Source organism: Chiloscyllium plagiosum, chromosome 18 (genome assembly GCF_004010195.1).
Source record: "Chiloscyllium plagiosum isolate BGI_BamShark_2017 chromosome 18, ASM401019v2, whole genome shotgun sequence".
Taxonomy (NCBI): Eukaryota; Metazoa; Chordata; class Chondrichthyes; order Orectolobiformes; family Hemiscylliidae; genus Chiloscyllium; species Chiloscyllium plagiosum.
The window spans coordinates 662,241-672,502 of record NC_057727.1 but is presented as its reverse complement, the minus strand read 5'-3'; the positions used below and the strand labels follow the sequence as shown (position 1 = coordinate 672,502).

The window sequence follows — 10,262 nt, the reverse complement described above, 5'->3', positions numbered from 1 at the left end:
CACCAAGCCCGAGGCCCCGGCTCCGGGCAAGACCGCCAGGCCCCCGGCCCCCGGCGAAGGAGGAAAGGGCCGAGCCGCTGGCTCCTGGGTGAAGAGTTCGGAGTTGAGTCCGGCCCCGATGTCCCGGCAGCGCCGCTGAGCCGCAGGGAGGCGGTCCGGCATCAGCTCCGGGATTTGGGGAGCCCCGAGAGCTGGAGGTGAGAAGGCCGCGGCTCATTGCCTCCGCCCGAGTGTAGAGAGGATGTCGCGGGCGGTGGGATGACCATGTCCCGTCGAGCGGGAGTGGTTCCCCGGGGCCCAGCGGGGTGTCCTCTCGGTCCCTGTGTAAATCCTGTAACCCTGTGTCTATCCCCTTCAGCAGCTCCGTTAGTGACCTGTTGAATTCATTATTGCTGGAGTGCCTTTGCTGTGTTTACTTGGTACCCGCTGCCGAGTTGTTTGGGCCAGCTGGTTTGTTGCTGCCTGATGGGGACCTGTTGGCAGGTTCACACATTCATAGAAACTACATGGATTCATTAACCTTGTCCTCAAGATCGGTTATAAATACTGCTCCTGGAAGCTGGTTATTCTCTAGGTTTATTGTCATTCTGCAATTGGTTGGAACATGTTAGCCCTGCACACTCCATATTTCTTTCTTGAATGTATTCCACTTTTCTGAGACATTTATCTGAAAATGTCTGCTCCGAGTTCACTCTGGGAGAAATCAAATTTGATCTTATTAAAGACCACCGACACTCAGTTGTGAACTTAGATTTCAGGCCCATCCCAGTTCATAACCATATTAAATCTAACAAACTAATGATTGCTGTTTGCAAAGTGCTCCCCCACTGATGCTTCAGCCACTTGCACAGCTCTGTTACAAAACGTTAAGTCCAGTGCCATTCCTTTCCTTGGAGAGACTTTTATGCACTGGCTGAAAAAAACTGCCCTGAATGTTTTTTAAGAATTCCAAACCCTTCATCCTTTCACAAAATGACTACCCGATTTAATGTTCTTGAGGTGGAAATCTCCAACTATTATTACCTTATTACTTTTACACTTCTCTGAAATTTGCCTATATATCAAGTACCAAGGATCATAGGGACTTGGTTTCTTAAGGTATCAGAGTCGAGAGTGTGGTGCTGGAAAACACAGAAGTTCAGGCAGTATTCAAGGAGCAGGAGAATCGACATTTTGGGTATAAGCCCTTCATCAGGGAAAAGGTATCAGGACAGGTAGATAAAGTGGTTAATAAGATATGTATGCTTGCCATTACCAGTCAAGGCACAGAGTTTAAGAGCAGGGAGGTTGTGCTGAAACTGTGTAAAACATCGGTTAGACCAGAGCTAGAGTATGGTATGCAGTTCTAAAATCCACATTAAGGAGGGATGCAATAGCACGAGAGGATGCAGAGGCGATTTACCAAGATGTTGCCTGGACTTCACCAGTTTCCACATTTTCCCCACCCCCCACCTTACCTCAGTTCCAACCTTCCAGCTCAGTACTGTCCTCATGACCTGTCCAACCTGCCAATCTCCCTTCCCACCTATCTGTTCCCCTCTGATCTATCACCTCCATCCCACCCCCATTCACCTATTGTACTCTTTGCTACCGTCTCCCCCATTTATCTCTCCACCCTGGAGGCTTCCTGCCTCTATTCCTGATGAAGGGCTTTTGCCCGAAACGTCGATTTTCCTGCTCCTCGGATGCTGCCTGACCTGCTGTGCTCTTCCAGCACCACTCTGATCTAAACTCTTGTTTCCAGCATCTGCAGTCCTCACTTTTGCCTTGAGTTAAAAATCACCCAGCACCAGGTTATAGTCCAACAAATTTATTTGGAAGCACTAGCTTTTGTCACAACTACCTGACTGAGATGTATAAAATTACATGGGGTACAGACAAAGTAGACAGGAAGACACTTTTCTCATTGATGGAGGGATCAATGACCAGGAGGTATTGATTTAAGGTATGGGGCAGAAGGCTTAGAGAAGATCTGAGGGAAAACGTTTTCATCCGGTGGCGGTGTGGAATCTGGTACTCTTTGCTAGTAAGGGTGGTAGAGGCATAAACCCTCATTTAAAAACTACTTAAATGTTTATTTGCTATGCCAAGGCATGCAATGCTATGTGCCAAGTGCTGGAAAATGGGATTAGAAAGTTAGGTGGTGATTTTCTCTTGTTAACTTCCTAACTTAATATTTAAATATTATCTGTTTTTCTAGATTGGTGAGTTTTAATCTGCCTCGTCCATGTCTAATATGTTTCACTGTGCTGTTTTATGAATAGATCCTGGAGCCTGAACCATAATTGAATTACTGACTGAGGTGAGTTTTATCTCTCACTCAAGAATAACTTGTGAATTCTAATTTTGCACAACATGTTGGAAAATTGAGATCTTGTTTGGCGATATTGCTTCCTCCTTGCTGTATGGTCCTGCAGTTGTATTACTTGCAGTGAGTGTTTGGGGAGCTGAATCTATAATTCCTTCTTTTTAACTCCATCTATTGATTATATAAAAAAAAGGACTTGCATTTCTTGACTGGCCTTTCATAAACTCAGATATGTTTGAAAACATTTGCTAGTGGAGTGGCTGTGTGTGGCAGTCATTGTAGTGTAGCAAGCAAATCAATATGGTCAGTTGCCGTTTGCAATGGTGCACTTTGTATACAAGATTTTGTGAAATAATGCTCCTATGCAGCACTATAGAGCAGTTCACTGTGTTAAAGGTGCTATAAGATACAAATTGTTGATACTGCTGCATGCAGGGAAATTTGCTAGAGCTGCTCAGGAGGATTTAAAGTAGTAAGGTGGTGGGGGGGAAGGAAAGAAATTAATCTGAGACTGGTACAGTTGAGAGCAGAAGCGAGTCAAACAATCAGGGCAGACAGGGACAAGGTAGGACTAATAAATTAAACTGCATTTATTTCAATGCAAGGGGCCTAACAGGGAAGGCAGATGAACTCAGGGCATGGTTAGGAACATGGGACTGGGATATCTTAGCAATCACAGAAATGTGGCTTAGGGATGGACAGGACTGGCAGCTTCATGTTCCCGGGTATAGATGCTACAGGAAGGATAGAAAATGAGGCAAGATAGGAGGTGGAGTGGCATTTTTGATAAGGGATAGCATTACAACTGTAGTGAGGGAAGATATTCCTGGAAATTTTTCCAGGGAAGTTATTTGTGTGGAACTGAGAAATAAGAAAGGGATGATCACCTTATTGGGATTGTATTATAGACCCCCCCTAATAGTCAGAGGGAAATTGAGAAACAAACTTGTAAGGAGATCTCAGCTATCTGTAAGAATAATAGGGTGGTTATGGTGGGGGATTATAACTTTCCAAACATCGACTGGGACTGCCATAGTGTTAAGGGTTTAGATGAAGAGGGATTTGTTAAGTGTGTACAAGACAATTTTCTGATTCAGTATGTGGATGTATCTACTAGAGAAGGTGCAAAACTTGACCTACTCTTGGGAAATAAGGCAGAGCAGGTGACTGAGGGTCAGTCGGGGAGCACTTTGAGGCCAGCGACCATAATTCTATTAGATTTTAAATAGTGATGGAAGAGGATAGACCAGATCTAAAAGTTGAAGTTCTAAATTTGAGAAAGGCCAATTTTGATGGTATTAGGCAAGAACATTTGAAAGCTGACTGGGGGCAGATGTTCGCAGGTAAAGGGACGGCTGGATAATGGGAAGCCTTCAGGAATAAGATAACGAGAATCCAGAGAAAGCATATTCCTGTTAGGGTGAAAGGAAAGGCTGGTAGATATAGGGAATGCTGGATGACTAAAAAAAATTGAAGGTTTGGTTAAGAAAAAGAAGGAAACATATGTAAGGTACAGACAGGATAGATCAAGTGAATGCTTAGAAGAATATAAAGAAAGTAGGAGTATACTTAAGAGGGGGCAGCACGGTGGCTCAGTGGTTAGCACTGCTGCCTCACAGCACCAGGGTCCCAGGTTCGATTCCAGCCTTGTGTGACTGCCTGTTTGGAGTTTGCACATTCTCCCTCTGTCTGTGGGTTTCCTCCGGGTACTCCGGTTTCCTCCCACAGTCCAAAGATGTGCAGGTCAGGTGAATTGGCTGTGCTAAATTGCCCATAGTGTTAGGGGCATTAGTCAAAGGGAAATGGGTCTGGGTGGGTTACTCTTCGGAGGGTCAGTGTGGACTGGTTGGGCCGAAGGGCCTGTTTCCACACTGTAGGGAATCTAATCTAATCTAAATCAGGAGGGCAAAAAGGGGACATGAGATAGCTTTGGCAAATACAATTAAGGAGAATCCAAAGGGTCTTTACAAATAAATTATGGACAAAAGGGTAACGAGGGAGAAAATAGTGCCCCTCAAAGATCAGCAAGGCGGCCTTTGTGTGGAGCCACAGAAAATGGGGAAGATACTAAACGAGTATTTTGCATCAGTGGAAAAGGATATGGAAGGTATAGATTGTCGGGAAATAGATAGTGACATCTTGCAGAATGTCCAGATTACAGAGGAGGAAGTGCTGGATGTCTTGAAATAGGTAAAGGTGGATAAATCTCCAGGACCTGATCAGGTGTACCCTAGAACTCTGTGGGAAGCTAGAGAAGTGATTGCTGGGCCTCTTGCTGAGATATTTCTATCATCGAGATATTTCTATCATCGATAGTCACAGGTGAGGTGTCGGAAGACTGGAGGTTGGCTAAGGTGGTGGCCACTGTTTAAGAAGGGTGGTAAGGACAAGCCAGGCAACTATAGACCAGTGAGCTTGATATCAGTGGAGGATAAGTTGTTGGAGGGAATCCTGAGGGACAGGATGTACATGTACTTGGAAAGGCAAGGACTGATTAGGGATAGTCAACATGTTGTGGTTCTGTTCGCCGAGCTGGAAGTTTTTGTTGCAAACGTTTCCTCCCCTGGCTAGGCAACATCATCAGTGCTTGGGAGCCTCCTGCGAAGCACTTCTTTGATGTTTCCTCCGGTGTTTATAGTGGTCTGTCCCTGCCGCTTCCGGTTGTCAGTTTCAACCGTCCGCTGTAGTAGTTGGTATATTGGTCGATGTGTTTGTTGATGGAGTTTGTGGATGAATGCCATGCCTCTACCAACCACTACAGCGGACGGCTGAAACTGACAACCGGAAGCGGCAGGGACAGACCACTATAAACACCGGAGGAAACATCAAATAAGCGCTTCGAAGGAGGCTCCCAAGCACTGATGATGTCGCCTAGCCAGGGGACGAAACTTTTACAACAAAAACTTCCAGCTCGGCGAACAGAACCACAACAACGAGCACCTGAGCTACAAATCTTCGCACTTTGAATAGTCAACATGGCTTTGTGCTTGAGAAATCATGTCTCACAAACTTGATTGAGTTTTTTGAAGAAGAAACAAAGACGATTGATGAGGGCAGAGCAGTGATGTGATCTATATAGACTTCAGTAAGGCATTTGGCAAGGTTCCCCATGGGAGACTGGTTAGCAAGGTTAGATCTCATGGAATACAGAGAATACTAGCCACTTGGATACAGAACTGGCTCAAAAGTAGAAGACAGAGGATGGTGTTGTTTTTCAGTCTGGAGGCCTGTGACCAGTGGAGTGCCACAAGGATCGGTGCTGCGTCCTCTACTTTTTGTCATTTATGTAAATGATTTGGATGCGAGCGTAAGAGGTACAGTTAATAAGTTTGCAGATGACACCAAAGTTGAAGGTATAGTGGACAGCGAAGAGGGTTACCTCAGATTACAACAGGATCTGGACCAGATGGGCCAATGGGCTGAGAAGTGGCAGATGGAGTTTAATTCAGATAAATGCAAGGTATTGCATTTGGAAAGCAAATCTTAGCAGGACTTATACACTTAATGGTAAGGTCCTAGGGAGTGTTGCTGAACAAAGAGACCTTGGAGGGCAGCTTCATAGCTCCTTGAAAGTAGAGTCGCAGGTAGATAGGATAATGAAGAAGGTGTTTGGTATGCTTTCCTTTATTGGTCAGAGTATTGAGTACAGGAGTTGGGAGGTCATGTTGCGGCTGTACAGGACATTGGTTAGGCCACTGTTGGAATATTGCGTGCTGTTCAGGTCTCCTTCCTATCGAAAGGATGTTGTGAAACTTGAAAGGGTTCAGAAAAGATTTACAAGGATGTTGCCAGGATTGGAGGATTTGAGCTATCGGGAGAGGCTGAACAGACTGGGGCTGTTTTCCCTGGAGCGTCGGAGGCTGAAGGGTGACCTTATGGAGGTTTACAAAATTGAGACGTATGGATAGGATAAATAGACAAAGTCTTTTCCTTGGGGTTGGGGAGTCCAGAACTAGAGGGCATAGGTTTAGGGTGAGAGGGGAAAGATATAAAAGGGACCTCGGGGCAACGTTTTCACACAGAGGGTGGTACGTGTGTGGAATGAGCTGCCAGAGGAAGTGGTGCAGGCTGGTACAATTGCAACATTTAAGAGGCATTTGGATGGGTATATGAATAGGAAGGGTTTGTAGGGATATGGGGTGGGTGCTGGCAGGTGGGACTAGATTGGGTTGGGATATCTGGTCGGCATGAACAGGTTGGACCGAAGGGTCAGTTTCCATGCTGTACATCTCAATGACTCTGACATACATACTGTCAATCCGCGTGCCATTCTTCACAACTTATTTTAATCACCTTAACTGACAGCATTGTGCAATGCATTCTAGAACTGTCCATACTGTTCCAATGCATTATTCGGGTGTTGCAGCGATGCCAGTGTTATACCTTCAAACAATAACCAGGTGATCGGAAATGTCAACCCGGCTGCAGGAAAGTAGATAGAACAACTCAAAGCAGGGGTATGGTGCAAGGTTCGCTTTATTGGTATGCAAGGCACACTTTAAAAAGTAAATCTTAAACATATCATGTGCATTATGTAGGTGTGTAATCTTTTTTGATGAGCAAGGAGCGAAAGAGGGAATTCGCAATTGATCTGGAACAAGTTGTTAAGTTTGGGTTCAATTAATAAGGCAGAACTTTTTCACCAAAAGAGCTGTTACAAGGAAGGGTGTTGGAGCAGAAAAGTAAGTATCTATGATAACAAACAAATCCTAGGATTCTCTGGGAAATCAGGGAGGAGATTGCATAGCCTTTGGCTTTGATCTTTGTCATCATTGTTTACAGGAATAGTGCCAGAAGACTGGAGGATAGCAGATGTTGTTCTCTTGTTCAAGAAGGGGAGTAGAGATAATCCTGGTAATTATAGACCAGTGAGCCTTACTTTGGTTGTGGGTGAAATGTTGGAAAAGATTATAAGAGTAAGGATTTATAATCATCTAGGGATGCATAAATTGATTAGGGATGGACAACACAGTTTTGTGAAGGGTAGGTCATGCCTCACAAACCTTATTGAGTTCTTTGAAAACAACACACTTCCCCATTTCTTACAGCACCAAAAAGGTCAAATGGTTGATGTGGTGTATATGGATTTCAGTAAGGCATTTGGTAAGGTTCCCCATGGTAGGCTATTGCGCAAAATATGAAGACAATGGATTGAGGGTGATTTGGCAGTTTGGCTCAGAAATTGGCTAGCTGAAAGAAGGCAGAAGGTTTTGGTTGATGGGAAATATTCATCCTGGAGTTCAGTTACTAGTGGGGTATTGCAAGGATCTGTTTTGGGTCCACTGGTGTTTGTCATTTACATAAATTACCTGGATGAGGGCATAGAAGGGTGGTAAATTTGCGGATGACACTAAGGTCAGTAAAGTTGTGGATAGTGATGAAGGTTTTGTACGTTACAAAGAGACATAGATAAGCTGCAGAGCTAAGCTGAGAGGTGGCAAATTGAGTTTACTGCGGAAAAGTGTGAAGTGATTCACTTTGGAAGGCGTAATAGGAATACAAAATACTGGGCTAACGGTAAGTTTCTTGGTAGTGTAGATAAGCAGTGAGATCTTGGTGTCCAGGTACATAGATCCTTGAAAGTTGCCACCCAGGTTGATAGGGTTGTTAGAAGGCATATAATGTGTTAGCTTTTATCGGTAGAGAGGTTGAGTTTTAGAACCATGAGATCATGCTGCAGCTGTACAAAACTCTGGTGCGGCCACATTTGGAGTATTGCGTACAGGGTCTGGAAGCTTTGGAAAGGATTCAGAGGAGACTTATTAAGATGTTTCCTGGTATGGAGGGAAGGTCTTATATGGAAAGGCTGAGAGACTTGACGCTATTTTCGTTAGAGAGAAGATTATGAGGCAACTTAATTAAGATCAATAAGATAATCAGAGGGTTAGATAGGTTGGAGAGTGAGAACCTTTTTCCTTGGATGGCGATGGCTGGCATGAGGGGACATAGCTTTAACTTGAGGGGTGATAGATACAGGACAGATGTCAGAGGTAGTTTCTTTACTCAGAGTTGTAGGGGTGTGGAACACACTGCCTGCAACAGTAGTAGACTCGCCAACTTTAAGGGCATTTAAATGGTCATTGGATAAACATATGGGCGAGAATGGAATAGTGTAGTTTAGATGGGCTTCAGATTAGTTCCACAGGTCAGCGCAAAATCGAGGGCCGAAGGACTTTTACTGCGCTGTTATGTTCTATGTTTGATGCTTGCATTTCTGATTTCTGAAGGGAATAGCAGTAAGGTGGTAACTAAGTTGATCTGCATAAAGGAAATGGTACTTGCAGCTAAATTGCCTTTTGATGTTCAAACAAATTTCCATGTGATTCTGTCTTCCGTTCAGTTCTAATCTGCAAAAATGTTGAAATGTTTGAATTGGCCACGATACAGTAGCCACTATTATCTCTTTTTCCTGTTTAATTTTCATGCTGTCTATTTAGATCCTGCTCACTGTGTGGATTCAAAGAATTATTAACTTTATAATAAATTGGACTGAGATTGCACTACAATATGACATTTAATTTGATACTCATGGTTCATGGAAATAAATAACATGTACAATGCTCTTCAAATGGTGCCAAAGATATTTTTGATTTATTCACTCATGGGATGTGGGTATCGCTGGCTGGCTAACATTTATTGGCCATCCCTAGTTGCCCTTGAGAAGGTAGTGAGCTGCCTTCTTAAACCACTGCAGTCCACCTGCTGTGGGTTGACCACTACGCCATTAGGGAGATATTCTAGGATTTTGACCCAGGTCAGGCTGGTGAGTGGCTTGGAGGGGAACCTGCAGGTGGTGGTGTTTGCATGAACATTGTCCTTCTAGATGGAATTGTTCATTGGTTTGGAAGGCGCTGTTTAAGGATCTTGCAATTTCTACAGTGCATCTTTTAGGTAGCGCAGACTGCAGCTGCTGAGCATCAGTGGAGAAGAGAGTGGATGTTTGTGGATGTGGTGCCAGTCAAAACAGGCTGCTTTGTCCCAGATGATGTCAAGCTTCTTGAGTGTTGTTGGCGCTGCACTCATCCAAGGAAGTAGGGAGTATTCCATCAGTCCTGACTTATGCCTTGTAGATGGTAGACAGTCTTTGGGGAGTCAGGAGGTGTGTTATTCGCCTAGACTCTGACCTGCTCTTGTAGCTCCTGTGCAAGTGCAGTTGAGTTTCTGGTTAATGGTACCCAAAATGTTGATAGTAACACAATTGAATGTTAAGGAATAGTGATTACATTACATTGCCTCTTATTGGACATGGCCATTTCCTGACATTTGTGAGGTGTGAATGTTGCTTGCCACTTGTCAGCCCAAACCTGGATATTATGCAGATGTCAGTATCTGAGGAATTGCAAATGGCTCGCAGATACCTCCTCCTACTGCCCCCTTGACCATGACCCCACCCCCCCCCCCACCACCAAACCATCATCTCCCAGACCATCCATAACCTCATCACCTCGGGGGATCTCCCATCCACCGCCTCCAACCTCATAGTCCCACAACCCCGCAACGCCCGCTTCTACCTCCTGCCCAAAATCCACAAACCTGACTGCCCCGCTGACCCATTGTCTCCGCCTGCTCCTGCCCCACCGAACTCATCTCCGCATTCCTTGACACCGTCCTGTCCCCCTTAGTCCAAGAACTCCCCACCTACGTTCGGGACACCACCCATGCCCTCCACCTGCTCCAGGATTTTCGCTTCCCCGGTGCCCAACGCCTTATTTTCACCATGGACATCCAATCCCTGTACACCTCCATCCCCCATCACGAAGGACTCAAAGCCCTCCGCTTCTTTCTTTCCCGCCGTACCGACCAATACCCTTCCACTGACACCCTCCTTCAACTGACTGAACTGGTCCTCACCCTGAACAACTTCTCTTTCCAATCCTCCCACTTCCGCCAAACGAAAGGAGTAGCCATGGGCACCCGCATAGGCCCAAGCTATGCCTGCCTCTTCGGAGGATAT

The 10,262-nt window shown here is 45.0% G+C and overlaps 1 protein-coding gene across 8 annotated transcripts in view; it reads left to right on the top strand.

Annotated features, from left to right (window-relative positions):
• The first annotated feature begins 6 nt into the window (after positions 1-6).
• usp19 (ubiquitin specific peptidase 19) overlaps positions 7-10,262 on the top strand; it is a 173,697-nt gene continuing 163,441 nt past the window's right edge. For 6 of the 8 annotated variants that reach the window (XR_006314249.1, XM_043707548.1, XM_043707547.1 and 3 more), the window contains exons 1-2: positions 7-197; positions 2,265-2,302. The gene's annotated coding sequence lies outside the window, so the exon portion shown is untranslated. Of the gene's footprint in view, positions 198-2,200; positions 2,303-10,262 lie in introns of those variants that run through there. The other 2 variants (XM_043707545.1, XM_043707544.1) reach the window with 2 other exon arrangements.